At 45.6% G+C, this 16,994-nt stretch overlaps 1 protein-coding gene across 1 annotated transcript in view; it reads left to right on the top strand.

Annotated features, from left to right (window-relative positions):
• INTS1 (integrator complex subunit 1) overlaps positions 1-16,994 on the top strand; it is a 494,737-nt gene that overhangs the window by 310,959 nt on the left and 166,784 nt on the right. The window lies entirely within an intron of this gene.

Below are 16,994 nucleotides of genomic sequence, written 5' to 3'. Positions count from 1 at the left end.
GAACATCAAGTATTGTGTGGAGGACATTATTTTCTGCACCCTTACAATCTTGTGTGCAAATCCACCCAAATGTTTTCCATATCATTGAGGTGTGCTTAGCTGAGTGAAATGTAACAACTTTCCTTTCCTAAATCTTTGCTGTCTTTTCAGTGAGAAGTGTTCACAGTTGGAAGTACCAGCAGTACTTCTATATAAATCAAAATATATGTGTTACATACATTTTGAAATATACAAGTATTCATATTGTTTTCTGGTCTCCTCCGTAATGGTTCTGTAATTTATTCTCATGCTGAACTGGTCTCTGCCATTAGTCGTGATGTGATAGCTGACTGGGTTTCTTTTCCACATGAACACTGAGGTAGCATACAAACAGTTATCTACATGATCACCTGACCACCACAGATTGTACAGTTGGGCAAAACCAAACACATAAAATACAGGAAAAATGAAGACAATAGCTTGTTGACTTGTGTGCTACTTGTGGAGGGAATCAGAATCGTAGGCACAGTGTGTGGTATTTGATGCCATCTGAATTTCCAAGAGCTGCGCATCTATCAGGAGAAATCACAACCTGTGATGTTTGGTTTCAGTGAAGCTTAAGGCAAGCTGGAGCTTGTGGACTTGCTTCATCTTTTGAATGCTTTTCCTCAACTCTTTTAATTGAACTTATTGTAAAAATATTGACAAATATACTTACAAGTAAAAGTATTCACTTGATTGACTTTGAATGATTTTCTAATATGTTTAATTTAACATCATGCATAAACAGACTCCTAAAAATGTGTGCCTGCCCTGGAACCCAGTTTCCAGGTTGCAGATGTTTTTCTTAGCACCACCAACTTTAATATCAACCCAACAACCTCTCCTGCCTCCACCTCCTGTAGCAACACCAGCTTCTCCAAAGCTTGATGCTCCTGTACTGGAGCATAAAGAAGGCAACAAAGGAGAAATGGAAAAGCTTGATTGTGCACGTCATGTTGAGTGGCAGGAGAATGTGGCCTCTTTTCAAGAGGAAAAGTATACCACCTATACCCAATTCACCTATTTATTTATTTAAGGGTTTTCCTATAATTCAGTCTATTACCCAACAAGGGGTATCAAAACCCCATTGCAAACAAAAATAGATATTACGTAACCGTTCTTATATGAGCCACATAGAGGCATATATTGCAGTACAGTGTATAATATATATTGGCATGTAAGTTAATATTATTCCAGGAGGTCCTTAAGCCACACAGTTTTGGGGACAATGAAGATCTTTTTGTTTCATTGTACATTAGTAGGAAATTGGTGTGCAATCTATTCCAAGTGTATGGGTGGGTTTGGCTGTTATTAGCCTGGGTTATTCTAGTGGGACCCCGAGGTTAGTAAGTCTTAGCCTGTGTTTGTTTCAGATTTAGTGTAACAAATCATCATACCAATGACATTCTGTTGTGTAAGTTGAAACTAAGTTAGTATTGTTAATCTATATTCACTCAGTTGTTGAGTTATACTTAAATATAGGGGTCATCTATTTCGTCTTGGTTTGCGTTTATCGGCTGAGTAAGCTGCTAGGAGAAGGTAGCTGGCTGTTGTGGGGAAATTGTTGGAAGAGTCGCCTTTTCATCTTCTCTTTGAAGGTTTTCAGAGAGGGATTGTTTCTGATAGAAGGGGGAATGTTGTTCCAGAGCCTGGGAACACATCCATAGAGTTTGGGAGTTATTTTTCTTTTGCAGGGAGGTATTCCAAATAGGAAATTGTTGGAGCTCTGCAGCAGGCGTTATTCCGAGATCATCCGTTTCTCAGTCAGTTAGATCAGCGTCTCTTTTATGAAAGGCTTTTTTGAATAATACAAGTCAGTTTCAGGATATGTCTGGCTTCAGTTGATAACCAACTTAGTGAAATTAGGATGGGTCTATTATCGTGAGTGAATTAAGTCTAGTGAAGGGTTCTTTCAGGTGCATAATATGGAATTTAGTGATCCCAATTAGAAGCACATTTCTGGTATCCTAGTCTTGATTGGATGGGATATTGAACTACCTATATGATGTTTTAAGGAGTAAAAGTGTTTTACTTTTCAAAAGTATTTTGATTTGAGCATGTGCTGCTGTGGTGCTGTTGTTTGTGTGTGCTTGGAGGTGGAGGTTTTGGCTTGGTAAAATCCAAATGATTTTGTGCAGTCTGCAATCGATAGTTGTCAGTTTAGAACTTAACTGACTTTTTGAACTGGTGTAGTGCTATTGGGGGGGTGAGATCAGTAAGAATTCTGTCTTTTGTATATTCAAGTTTAGACGATGCCAGAACATCCAAGATTCTCTTTCCACTAGTTTCAGGGTGAAGCACTCTATGTCCATGGGTGAGGATACCTTTTGGTACAGCTGTGTGTAGTCTGCGTAGAAATGGTATGAGAGTTTGGATTTGAAAGGAGAGACAGCCCAGAGGTTCGAGGTAGAAGTTGAAAAGAATGGGAGAGAGGACAAAGCGTTTTGAGAACTCCAAATGGAAGTGGCATGTTTTAGATGTGAAGTTGAGCACCTACCAGAAGACATTGTCTTGTTCCACTTGCTAGTGCAGAGAGCCTCCAAAAGGTTTGGCTTAACCATGGTGACCAAAGAGGGGGGTCCTGTACTATTAGTGGGAGCAGACCCCCCAACCAGCCAAAGCAGTCTCTCTTCTTGAGTATTTATGGGAAGCATGGAATCACCTAATACCTGCCTCACTTGACATCCTGACTCAGTAATTTCAGCTCCTGCCCACCACAGCTCAGACTTTGTAACACAGTGGTTAAGGATTGAGTGCAGAGTTGCACTTCACTAAGAGAGAGAGGATGAAAGTAACAAATTTCTTTTGCAGCACAGGGTGGTACATAGATTTGCATTCTTACATCATAACTGCATTCTTACATCATAACTGCGAGCAACATAAATTGTATAGGCTCCTCTATATGTACATTTATCATTTATTATCCAGTACTCCCAGCCCCTGGCAATCTGAATTCACTTGCACATCTTAATCTGTGAAAGATACCGACTCTGTAAAACAGTTGAGTCATTGTTCTGCCTATAATCAGATAGACACAATAGAGAGTGCATTGTGTTTTCTGCAAATAAATATCACTTCAAAAGAAGGGGGAAGCTGGCAAGGTCCTCAAGCTCCTGTTGAAGCCATTACCTTTTAGTACTAGAAGAAAGTACAAGCAGCATGCTCCTTAGTTTGCCATGTCCTCCCCGTACCTACATCCCAGTGGATTTTTAGTCACTGCTCTCACCTTTACTTCACATAAGATATAAATTATGGGAAGTGAGATTCTGCAGTTCCCCCTACAGTCTCAGGCCTTGGGTTTTATCGGTACTGGCTTCTAGTACTTTTTGTTCTTCACCCGTAGACAGTTTAATAATGCATAATAGGCAGATATTCTGCAAATGTTCTCCCCTCCTTGGTGTTTTTTAAAGCCCTCACCCTTAATGCCAATTACTAATGACTTGGATGTATTTTCATCCATGGTCTCTTGCTACCATGGGACTTGGCATAGTAACATCTTCCATTCTGGCTTCTTCTCACATTGCATTGCCAAGGGTCGACTACCAAGAGGCAGTGGTTTCTGTTTCCAAATGTTCTCCTTGACATGGACCCGGATGGTGATTTAAATACACAACAAGCATCAAATTTAAAAAAAACACTCTCCTTCCTAAAAATGAGGTTACCTAATCTAGTGAACTTGTTCATTTGTCTGTTAAGTCTATTTCTCCACACGAAATCTCATGTAGTGAAATAAGTTCCGAAAGCCCAGTGCTTTGAAATCTGCCCTCCAACTTCATATGGCATGATATAAACATCTCTAATAACTTACTATAGATGAAAGCCAGCTATAAGGCTTTTATGTCCAAGTTTCTCTAAAACTAATACGGGGCAGCCCAGAAAGAGTCCATCTCTTTTCTATGAACCTTGAGTCTTTTGCTAGTGGTGTTCATCAGTGGCACTGCCTTCCTTCATGTGCACAGAAATAAAATAATTGAAGTGGCCTTGCAAGATCTCTCAGTCCAGTTGCCTGTCCTGTGGTAGGCAAATGGTAAGGCTATCAAGGCCAAATTCAGGCTGCACTTGTGGCATGTGCTACATTGCTTCCAAATGATTCCAACAAGGTAATAAATTCATAGTCTTCATCGTCGAGATGTGTGAGCTTAAAAATAATGATGATCAAAGACCTTGCACCCTTAGCATAGGCCCAGCCATAAAGATCCTGACATGAATTAAGTCTTTGGTCGTGAAACAGGAACTTTGGTAATCATAATAAAGTAGTATTTGGATGGTATATTGCTGGTTGACAGCAGAAGTGATTTGTTCCCTACTTTACTAAGAGGATGATTTTATCCTTTTCTAGGCATACAAGACCTTTACCTAGCACCAGATGATGTTTTCAAGTGCTACTTATGTTACGTTATGCATTAGTGTAGTGGATTTCTAATATTTGCAAGGTCTCTAAGCAGTTTCTGAATCTGACTAAGTAGAAGTCGTCTGTTAGTAGAGGCCTTTTTTGCAGATTCACTCCCATTGTTTTTGTCCCTTTTTTTGGCTCTATTTAGTGCTGCTTTAAAAACTCTGAACACTGGGCGCTGAGTCCCAGCTCCCAATGTATCTGTTCTGACTCCTAAAGTATATGTGCAATTGGCTCATACCTGACCAACATATTTAATTTACCTGTAAGTCCCCATAAATGGTACTCTGTGTGCCCATCGTCTCTTAGTTAAATGTCACTAGTGAACTGTAGCACTGAGTGTCCACCACTACAGTGACAAAGTGAAAACATGCTCTGGGCATGCTACTGCAGCCTAGGATGGCAGTTATAAAACTACAAATTCGAGCTGGCAAAATAAACCCTTATCAGGCTGAAACTTGGCTTTTTAGTACTTACAACTTACCCCTTAAGTAAGCCTTGAATGCCCATGGGTAGGGTGCATTGAATTTTAAAATATGGGGCATGTGTATTTACGTTTTGCATGTCCTGACAAGGAAAAATCTCCAAAGTCGTTTTTTACTGTGACAATGCTGACTCTCCCATGGAAAAGCACATATATTTACATGATATCACTTTATAATGTATAATTTCAGTTTGTCAATTACTAAAACCAGTGTTCAACTACTCAAATTAATAATAATTTTAAATCCAAACTGATAGTAATGTCGGCTTTAAAATTACTATTTTGAAAATGCCACTTTTAAAGAGTTGACATTTTCTTCATAATTGTTCTAGTAGCCCTTTCATAGATAATAACCCAACTGCCCCTGGCAGCCTGCCAGGTGGTATGAAATCCTCTCAGGAAAAGAAATAAAAGAACCTTGACTGGAGGAGGTGTGACCTCCTACTGACATATGGGGGAGGTTGTGCCACAGGCAGGTGTAATATATACTTATTCCCAATATTCTTGTAATCTTTTTCCTCTTGTTGGGAATCTTACCTTCACTATGCAATCAGATGAGCAATTGTGTATCTGGATGATAAAGTTACACTCGGTCTTCCAGCATAACAAGATGGCTGCCTAGACGCGTCCCGGGAAGGCTCCCGTCCCGAGCCCGATAATCCGACAATATCCTGCAGGCCTCGGCCCCCGCAAATGACTGAAAGCACATAGAGGGAGCGGAGCCGATACTGCCACCCTCCTGGAACGTAGCAGGGCCCCCGCACTGCACCCGATCCGCTGATTGGGGTCTCCCGGCAGAGGAGGCCGGGGCCTGGTCGAAGACAGAGAGGCAGGGCTGAGGTAGGACAGGCGTGCCCGGCCTGAGCTTACCCCCGGAGGCCGCTCACAGAAGCTGTAGGAGAGGAAAAGGCAGCGAAGAGAGACAGCCCCGTGTAGAAGGTGCAGGGGCATCATCTGAGTCCGGTGCAAGACTGGAGTGGTGAGCTTGGAAGGGCTGGACCGGCCACGCTCTGAGGCCTGGATTTCCCCCGGGGATCAGCAGAGCAAACGCGGAGGGAGGAGACAATGGCACGGCGGGGCAGCCCCCTGACTGAGTAGTGCTGCAATGGGAGCATCCTCTGAATCAGGAGCTGGAGAGGGACGTTGATCCTGGGAGCGCAGGGCCTGCTGCGCTGCAAGACCCGGATGTGATTTACCAGACTTGTGAGTGGTGACAGAAATCACACTAGGCCCCTGCAGGCCTGGTGCAGGATGATGGCTCCTGGCCTGGCTCCCCCTAACTACAGAAGAGGAAGAAGAGGCAACAATGGATGCTCTCCTGTGGCGACAGTAAAACAGCAGGGGCATATTTGGGCCATGGCGTTGTGAAGAGATGGTGAGCTTAGGGGGTGCTGGTGTGGATGCTATCTGAGGCCCTGAGGTCGCCACGGGTGCTGCAGAAGGCTACCAGGAGGATGCACTTAGCGGACCCCCATGTGCCTTCTGAATGAACTGGTAACGGCGACAAGGGCAGACAGCCCCCTGAGTTGGCGGGGTTGCTGGAGGGGTGACCTCCGGCTCGAGACTGTGGTGCACCAGGGAGCCTGGGATGTGAGAGCTGAAGTGAGCCGGACCCGGGGGGTTCCCGCGGGTGACGTGGGGAGGATGGCGGCCAGGGGGGTGTGGCAGACCCCATACGCCACTTGAAACAGAGCCGTCTTGCGCACGGCCGTACCGGGCCATAAAATTGGGATGAACGACGTGAGGAGATCACGCCGTAATAATCTCCGCCTTGAGGGATTTCCGGAGCAGGCAGAGGGGCCCTCCACAGAACTTTTTCTAGAAGAATGGCTGGTTAGTGCCCTCCAGCCCGCGCGCCTTTCAAAGTTCTTCACGATAAAGAGGGCGCATAGAGCCTTGGGACCGATTCCAAAATCTGGCGCACCACCGCAAGCAATTATAGCACACCTGCTCAACTATAGGGACAGAGACTTAATCCTTCAACATGTGCGTGCTGGAAGCCCCCCTAATTATGAGGGTAGGCCCATCCTTTTTTTCCCGGATTACACGAGAAAAGTGCAAGAACTGCGGAGAGACTACCTTGGGGTTGAAAGAAAGCTACGCGACAATAACATCAAGTACAGTCTCCTTTTTCCGGCCAAACTGAGAATACAGTATGGAAAAGCAACACATTTTTTCAAGACTCCACTGGAGGCGTTGGACTGGATGGAAACCTAAGGCTTGTCGCAGGGAGAACACGATCCTAGACCCCGGGGACCTGCAGTCAGCCGACTGCTCGAAAAGGAATTGTCAGATCGGGAACAAGAACTGGAGACGCTGGGATCTGGGCCTCCTGAAGCTCCAGAGCTCAGAATGGAATGGGAGCACTTGCGGGGGAGGCTCTGAATGTTGGCTCCAGCTTGAGAAACATGATAGAATAGCGGCCCGGTGGCGATGGTACCTAGAAGGGGATAAGGCAGGGAAGATGCTAGCTCATCTAATCAAGGCCGAGAAATCACTTGAGCCCATACTATGTATACAAGACCGACTGGGCTAGGAGGTATATACTCAGCAGGCCATAAACAACGTCTTTACGGATCACCTCTGGAGAGTTTGTACCCAACCTCCCACTAACACTGACGAGAGAGATAGACAGACCTACATGTGGTCATTGCCCTTGCATCTCTCACAGACTCGGATCGAGACAGTCTTAGGAGCCCGATTGGCAAACCTGAAATCTTGGAGGCCATAACAGCACTGAAGTCAGCCAAAGCACCTGTGAGTGATGGTATACCATCAGAGTTTTATAAGGCATTCCCGGGGTGTTGGCGGGGAGACTGACAAGTGTATCTCGAAGCATACAAAACGGGACATCTCCCCCTGTCCATGACCAAAGCTCTTATAGCACTCATACCCAAACCAAGCAAGGACCGGTTGGACACAGGTTCCTACCGACCCCTATCAATGCTCAACATAGACAACAATTCCTTCAGTATGCCAAAAGATCCACCACGGCACGCCAACTCTGGCCTATATTCCCAAGTGCTCCGGCCCCAACCTCTACAGTGACCACTCTCCCAGACATGGCAGGGGGGAGACGCTTTATAACCAATATATATATCAGGCACTGCGCGCCGACAGACAACAAAAGCCACTGAGAATTCAACAAGTATGGCAACGTTACAGTCCGGAACAAATTTCTCCCCAAGACTGGAAAAAAAATCACAAGGGTGTTTGTGGGGTGGCCACTTCGGCCAGATTCAAACAAATCCAATATAACTTTATACATATGACATATTTTTCCCCTCAGCACCGTAGCCAAATATACCCCTCTGTAGCAGACTTTGTCCACATGGTCTGGTACTGCAGGAAAATATTGGCGTTCTGGACACAGATCCTTGAACATTTAAAAGCGGTGACGGGTTGGGACGTCTCCATGACTGTCAATGAATGTTTACTGGGGCTCCTACCATTTAATCCCAAAAGAAAAATCTCTAGAAGATACACAATGTTCGATGGCATCTGTCGCTGTAGATACGCATGTTCTGCAATAGCTCGCCATCTGGTGTTGGGCCGGAGTGTTACAAGTTGTTTTTCTTCGAAGAAGTCTTTCGAGTCACGGGACCGAGTGACTCCTCCTTTTGTCTCCATTGCGCATGGGCGTCGACTCCATCTTCGATTGTTTTTTTTCCGCCATCGGGTTCGGACGTGTTCCTGTCGCTCCGAGTTTCGGAACGGAAAAAATTAGTTAATTTCGGAAGATTTTCGTCGGTATTGTTGCGTTCGGGATCGGCGTACTTAGATTCCACACCGCATCGAAGATCGAAGAGCTCCGGTGCCCTTCGGGGTAGTTTTTCGATCCTCCGTCGGGGCCTGGTCGGCCCGACCGCGTGCTGAAGAACGCCGATGGAACGGACCCCGTTCCGTTTCTGCCCCAAATGCCACAATAAATACCCCTACACAGACCAACACTTGGTCTGCAACCTGTGCCTGTCACCTGAGCACAGCGAAGACACCTGCGAGGCCTGTCGTGCGTTCCGGTCCCGAAAAACACTCCGAGACCGTCGAGCCAGAAGACTTCAAATGGCGTCCGCACCGACAGCCCAACGGGAGTTCGAGGAACAAGAAGAGGAAGGTTCCTTCTCGATCCAAGACTCAGACTCCGAAGGATTCGACGATACACAAACCGTGAGTAAGACGTCGAAAACCACACAAAGAAACATTTACAAGGCCCAGGGGACGCCACTGCCACCAGGCCATGGCTCGACCCATAAATTCGGTGACCGACCTTCGGCACCGAAAAAGGCCCAAACAGTGCCGAGATCGTCCGACTCCGGTCGAGACACAGGCACGCAGCCTTCTCGGGACCGAGAAAGTGCTGGAGACAAGCCTCGACACCGAGATGCCGGTGTCGACACGGCTCGACGCCGAGACAGCGGCACCGAAACAGATCGACGCCGAGAGGTTTCGGCCCCGAAAAGGAAAAAAGTCACCTCGGAGCCGAAAAAACACGCAGACAAAGTTTCGATGCCGAAACAAACTGCAAGCGACCCAGCTTCAGGCTCTTATACAGAAGAGCACTCGCTAACCTCCCAAATGCAAAAGCATAGGTTTGAGGAAGAGCTACAAGCAACTGATGTGGACCATACGCAAAAGCGTATCTTCATTCAGCAGGGGACAGGAAAAATAAGCACCCTTCCCCCCATTAGGAGAAAGAGAAGGTTGGAGTTCCAGACGGAACAAGCACCACAACCAAAAGTGGTGAAAAGAGTTACACCACCACCCTCTCCTCCGCCCGTAATTAACGTTTCACCAGCACAAACGCCATCACACTCCCCAGCTCACACCACCATGAGCCAGGGTGACCAAGATCAGGACGCATGGGACCTATACGACGCCCCAGTGTCAGATAACAGCCCGGAGGCATACCCTACAAAACCATCTCCACCAGAAGACAGCACCGCGTACTCTCAGGTGGTGGCTAGAGCAGCACAATTTCACAACGTAAGCCTCCACTCAGAACAGGTCGAGGATGATTTCTTGTTCAACACACTCTCCTCCACCCACAGCTCATACCAAAGCCTGCCTATGCTCCCTGGTATGCTCCGGCACGCAAAAGACATATTTAAGGACCCAGTCAAAAGTAGGGCAATCACACCAAGGGTGGAAAAAAAGTATAAGCCGCCTCCTACGGACCCGGTTTTCATCACAACACAGCTGCCACCAGACTCTGTTGTTGTAGGAGCAGCTAGGAAAAGGGCCAACTCTCACACATCTGGAGATGCACCACCCCCAGATAAAGAAAGCCGCAAGTTCGATGCAGCTGGTAAGAGAGTCGCAGCACAAGCTGCAAACCAGTGGCGCATCGCGAACTCCCAGGCACTACTTGCGCGCTATGACAGAGCCCACTGGGACGAGATGCAACATCTCATCGAACATCTGCCCAAAGACTTCCAAAATAGGGCAAAACAAGTGGTTGAGGAGGGACAGGCCATCTCCAACAACCAGATACGTTCCTCCATGGACGCTGCAGATACAGCTGCACGGACAATTAATACATCTGTAACTATCAGAAGGCATGCATGGCTCCGAACGTCTGGATTTAAACCAGAGATTCAACAAGCAGTTCTCAATATGCCTTTTAATCAAAAAGAACTGTTCGGTCCAGAAGTGGACACAGCGATTGAGAAACTCAAAAAAGATACGGACACTGCCAAAGCCATGGGCGCACTCTACTCCCCGCAGAGCAGAGGGAATTACAGCACATTCCGTAAAACGCCCTTTCGAGGGGGGTTTCGGGGTCAAAGCACACAAGCCAGCACCTCACAAGCGACACCGTCCACTTACCAGGGACAGTATAGAGGAGGTTTTCGGGGACAATATAGAGGAGGGCAATTCCCTAGAAATAGAGGGAGATTTCAAAGCCCCAAAACCCCTACTACTAAACAATGACTCACATGTCACTCACCCCCTCCACACAACACCAGTGGGGGGAAGAATAGGTCATTATTACAAAGCATGGGAGGAAATCACTACAGACACTTGGGTTCTAGCAATTATCCAACATGGTTATTGCATAGAATTTCTACAATTCCCTCCAAACATACCACCAAAAGCACAAAATTTAACAACACACCATTCCAATCTCCTGGAGATAGAAGTGCAGGCACTATTGCAAAAGAATGCAATCGAAATAGTGCCAAACACACAAATAAACACAGGAGTTTACTCACTGTACTTTCTGATACCAAAGAAGGACAAAACGCTGAGACCAATCCTAGACCTCAGAGTAGTGAACACTTTCATCAAATCAGACCACTTCCACATGGTCACACTACAAGAAGTATTGCCATTGCTAAAACTGCACGACTACATGGCAACTTTAGACCTCAAGGATGCTTATTTCCATATACCAATACACCCATCGCACAGGAAATACCTAAGGTTTGTATTCAAAGGAATACATTACCAATTCAAGGTACTGCCTTTCGGATTAACAACCGCACCAAGAGTCTTTACCAAATGTCTAGCAGTAGTCGCAGCACACATAAGAAGGCAGCAAATACATGTGTTCCCATATCTAGACGACTGGCTAATCAAGGCCCATTCGTTCATACAGTGCTCAAATCACACAAATCAGATCATACAAACCCTCTTCAAACTCGGGTTCACCGTCAATTTCACAAAATCCAAAATTCTGCCACGCAAGGTACAACAATACCTGGGAGCCATAATAGACACATCAAAAGGAGTAGCCACTCCAAGTCCACAAAGAATTCAAAATTTCAACACCATCATACAACGCATGTATCCAACACAAAAGATACAGGCAAAGATGGTATTACAACTCCTAGGCATGATGTCATCATGCATAGCCATTGTCCCAAACGCAAGACTGCACATGAGGCCATTACAACAATGCCTAGCATCACAGTGGTCTCAAGCACAGGGTCACCTTCTAGATCTGGTGTTAATAGACCGCCAAACTTACCTCTCGCTTCTGTGGTGGAACAACATAAATTTAAACAAGGGGCGGCCTTTCCAAGACCCAGTGCCACAATACGTAATAACAACAGATGCTTCCATGACAGGGTGGGGAGCACACCTCGATCAACACAGCATACAAGGACAATGGAACGTACATCAAACAAAACTGCATATCAATCACCTAGAACTTCTAGCAGTTTTTCAAGCACTAAAAGCTTTCCAACCAATAATAGTTCACAAATACATTCTCGTCAAAACAGACAACATGACAACAATGTATTATCTAAACAAGCAGGGAGGGACGCACTCCACGCAGTTAAGCCTGCTAGCACAAAAAATTTGGCATTGGGCAATTCACAACCAAATTCGCCTAATTGCACAGTTTATACCAGGGATACAAAATCAACTCGCAGACAATCTCTCTCGAGATCACCAACAAGTCCACGAATGGGAAATTCACCCCCAAATTCTGAACACTTATTTCAAACTCTGGGGAACACCTCAGATAGACTTGTTTGCGACAAGGGAGAACGCAAAATGCCAAAACTTCGCATCCAGGTACCCACACAAACAATCCCAAGGCAATGCCCTATGGATGAACTGGTCAGGGATATTTGCTTACGCTTTTCCTCCTCTCCCTCTCCTTCCTTACCTGGTAAACAAACTCAGTCAAAGCAAACTCAAACTCATATTGATAGCACCAACTTGGGCAAGGCAACCCTGGTACACAACGCTGCTAGACCTATCAGTGGTACCCTGCATCAAATTGCCCAACAGGCCAGATCTGTTGACACAGTACAACCAAAAGATCAGACACCCAGATCCAGCATCGCTGAATCTAGCAATCTGGCTCCTGAAATCCTAGAATTCGGGCACTTACAACTTACCCAAGAATGTATGGAAGTCATAAAACAAGCAAGAAGGCCATCCACCAGGCACTGCTATGCAAGTAAATGGAAGAGGTTTGTTTGCTACTGCCATATTAATCAAATACAACCATTACACACAACTCCAGAACATGTAGTGGGTTACTTGCTTCACTTACAAAAATCTAACCTAGCTTTCTCTTCCATTAAGATTCACCTTGCAGCAATATCTGCATACCTGCAGACTACCTATTCAACTTCCCTATACAGAGTACCAGTCATTAAAGCATTCATGGAGGGCCTTAGGAGAATTATACCACCAAGAACACTACCTGTTCCTTCATGGAACCTAAATGTTGTCCTAACTAGACTTATGGGTCCACCTTTTGAACCCATGCACTCCTGCGACATACAGTTCCTAACCTGGAAGGTGGCATTTCTCATCGCCATTACTTCCCTGAGAAGAGTAAGCGAGATTCAGGCGTTCACTATACAGGAACCTTTTATACAACTACACAAAAATAAAGTCGTCCTAAGGACCAATCCTAAATTTTTGCCAAAGGTTATTTCACCGTTCCATCTAAATCAAACAGTGGAACTTCCAGTGTTCTTTCCACAGCCAGATACCGTAGCTGAAAGGGCACTACATACATTAGATGTCAAAAGAGCATTGATGTATTACATTGACAGAACAAAGAACATCAGAAAGACTAAACAACTCTTTATTGCATTTCAAAAACCTCATGCAGGAAACCCAATTTCAAAACAAGGTATAGCCAGATGGATAGTTAAATGCATCCAAATCTGCTACCTTAAAGCTAAACGACAGCTGCCCATTACACCAAGGGCACACTCAACCAGAAAGAAAGGTGCTACCATGGCCTTTCTAGGAAACATCCCAATGCAAGAAATATGTAAGGCAGCCACATGGTCTACGCCTCACACATTCACCAAGCACTACTGTGTAGACGTGTTATCCGCACAACAAGCCACAGTAGGTCAAGCCGTATTAAGGACATTATTTCAAACTACTTCCACTCCTACAGGCTAATCCACCGCTTTTGGGGAAATAACTGCTTACTAGTCTATGCAGAACATGCGTATCTACAGCGACAGATGCCATCGAACTGAAAATGTCACTTACCCAGTGTACATCTGTTCGTGGCATCAGTCGCAGTAGATTCGCATGTGCCCACCCGCCTCCCCGGGAGCCTGTAGCAGTTTGGAAGTTACCTTCAATTATTTATATATGTATCATCTCAACCTTAAATAGGTGCATACTTAGTCACTCCATTGCATGGGCACTATTACTACAATTCAACTCCTACCTCACCCTCTGCGGGGAAAAACAATCGAAGATGGAGTCGACGCCCATGCGCAATGGAGACAAAAGGAGGAGTCACTCGGTCCCGTGACTCGAAAGACTTCTTCGAAGAAAAACAACTTGTAACACTCCGGCCCAACACCAGATGGCGAGCTATTGCAGAACATGCGAATCTACTGCGACTGATGCCACGAACAGATGTACACTGGGTAAGTGACATTTTCATTTAGGATTAGTGGTGGCTAAGAGCTGAATTGTCATACGATGTATTAGCCCTCACCCCCGACACCACGTGAATGGAGATATGACTTACTGAAATGGGCAGGGGCCGAAGAATCACACATGAAAAAAACCAGGAGGGATGCAAGGGCGGGGGAGGCCCTGATGGCGTGGGAGCCATGACCCAAACATTAATACAAATAGACCCACAGGGGTCTACAAGAGGCCCTGTTTAAAGTTTGGGAGGGTCTTTTCGACCACGAACAGCTCTTATGGTAATGTCTCTTTCACCACAAAAAGTACCATATGTGTATGTGGACCAAGAATTACGTGACTGACATTGTACACAATACCGGTAGAGGTGGATAAAGTCCGGGGATATCGCATGACACTCTGAGCCTGACTAGTACTGGTGGTTCTGAGTTTAATGGTTTGTTTAATGTTGAGGTAATAATAAGCGAGTTTGACCAACATAGACAAATATCACTGAACATAGTGGGAGAGTAACTACAAATGTTATCAATACTCCAACGGTCTCTCTGCTGTATATCTGTCTACTGCTCAGATTATGTTGTAAATGAATACTGGCTTTCTAACAATAAAGAAATACGTAAAAAAAAAAAAAAATTACACTCAGGGGGAATCAGTTACTGCTAGTTTCAGGTTCTCTCTTTTTGCCCACACTTACCCGCCATGAAGATGTCATTTACTGTTTTACTTGGGAACTGGAGAGGTTGCTTAAAAACTAAAGGGCCTGATTTAGAACTCGGCGGATGGGTTACTCCATCACAACGGGGATGGATATCACATTCGCCAAAATCTAAATCCCACTCTATCCTAAATAATTTATATTTCAGCAGACAGCATATTCATTACCATTGTGATGGAGTAACCTGACAGCCGAGTTCTAAATCAGGTCCTTAGTTGATTTTTTTTTTTGGTTCATCTGTTTGTTTTTCAGTTTAAGAGACACAGTTACAACAGTGGTAAGCAAGCAAAATCTGCTGACAAGTTGCTTATTGAAAAGTATTTGGATCATAAGATAGTGCAGAATGATGCACACATGAACAACTACAGTTGTAGAAATGGAATATGGCCTACCCTCAAGCTGATAGTGACAAAAGCAACTTTATCTTACAGAGAGGGGAACACACATTTCCATTGTGATGATAACTTCATTGTTAAGTGGGTCAAAGAACAACACACAACCTGTTAACCCGTCCCCCTTTTCCACTCAACAGCCGATTTCTACTTGGAATGTTAATGCCCCAGAAAAGAGCAGGATATGTTATTAATTCACACGGTAAATAAAAATATGTACTGAGGATAACCACTTGGGTGAGGAACAACAAATTAAAACAACATATTTGCTGCTTTGCAATCTTAAGAGTATATTGCCCTTTACTTTCCCACTCTCCATAACATGGGTGAATCCGGAGTGGGCTGGGATACCTTCTGGAAATCCCCCAGCATGGCATCCCAGTTAGACGCTCTTGGGTATTTACCGAGTCCCAGGGTGTCCTCCCTGTGCAGGGCAACCCTATCCGCCCTGGCCCATCTTCTCAGAGAAGGCGTCCATGCGTAAGGGTTGGAGGCTCATGTGATGTCTATCTCCTGGTGATGAAGCGTTTGGCTGTTAAAAGTCCAAGGTCTAAAAAGCAGGACCTGGATCTGTTTCTTATCCCTACGCTAAAAACCCAGGAGGCACACCTCCATGTGTGAGGTATAGGGTGGTATGTACAGGGAGAGAGGCGAGAAACTACACCCTACCAATATAGATAGAGAGATGGGGAGGCTCATGGCATATGGAGTAGGTTTGCGTCAAAGAACAAGGACAAGCTGCGTTCGTGCAATTAAAATAATGGTTAATTTTGCACCTTGTGAGGTAGCCCTCTGGACAATATAACATTTGATAAGCCAATAAAGTGGGTGTTGTGGTAAATCTGCATCGGACCCTCCAGCAAGGCAACCCCCTCTTTATCTCAGCATAAGCGGGCAAGGTCTTCCTCCTAGTGACGACAAAGGGGAACAAGTGACATTGCAGCATGCTTGCGGAGGGAGCCAGAGTATCAGTGGATCAGACATTTATCTGGTCACATCTTATGGAGGTAGTAGGAAAGTACCCTCTTTCTTGGCATGGTTACCCCTATTTTCTGCCTTTTGTCAGTCTTTTTGACTGTGTTGACGGGGATCCTGCTAACCAGGACCCCAGTGATTATGCTCTCTCCCTTCTAAGTTGGTAACAGTACCTTTTTCTCCCCACATTTGGCATACAGGTGCCCCCATGTAAGTCCCTAGTATATGGTACACAGGTACCCAGGGCATTGGGTATCAGGGGGGCAACATGTATTATGCCACCCATGGGGAGCCCATGCGGAGTGTTCTGCAGGCTTGCTGTTGCAGCCTGCGTGAAAGCCCACCATAGGTCACTGCACCAGGTCACTATAGGTCACCCCAATGGCAGGCCCTCCTAGCGCAGAAGGCAGGGTGCAAGTACCTGTGTGAGGGCACCCCTGCACTAGCAGAGGTGCCCCCACAAACTTCAGTGCCATTTTCATGGACTTTGTGAGGGCGTGGATGCCATTTTATGCGTGTACTGGACATAGTCATTACCTATGTCAAGCTACAAAATGGTAACTCCGCACCCAGGCATGTTTGGTATCAAACGTGTCAGAATCATACCCCAATACCGTTGCCAGTATTGGAAGTATGATTCCATGC

The sequence above is a fragment of the Pleurodeles waltl genome, chromosome 10 (genome assembly GCF_031143425.1).
Source record: "Pleurodeles waltl isolate 20211129_DDA chromosome 10, aPleWal1.hap1.20221129, whole genome shotgun sequence".
Lineage (NCBI taxonomy): Eukaryota > Metazoa > Chordata > Amphibia > Caudata > Salamandridae > Pleurodeles > Pleurodeles waltl.
The sequence above is the reverse complement of the archived record's forward strand: the minus strand, read 5'-3'. Positions and strand labels throughout refer to the sequence as shown.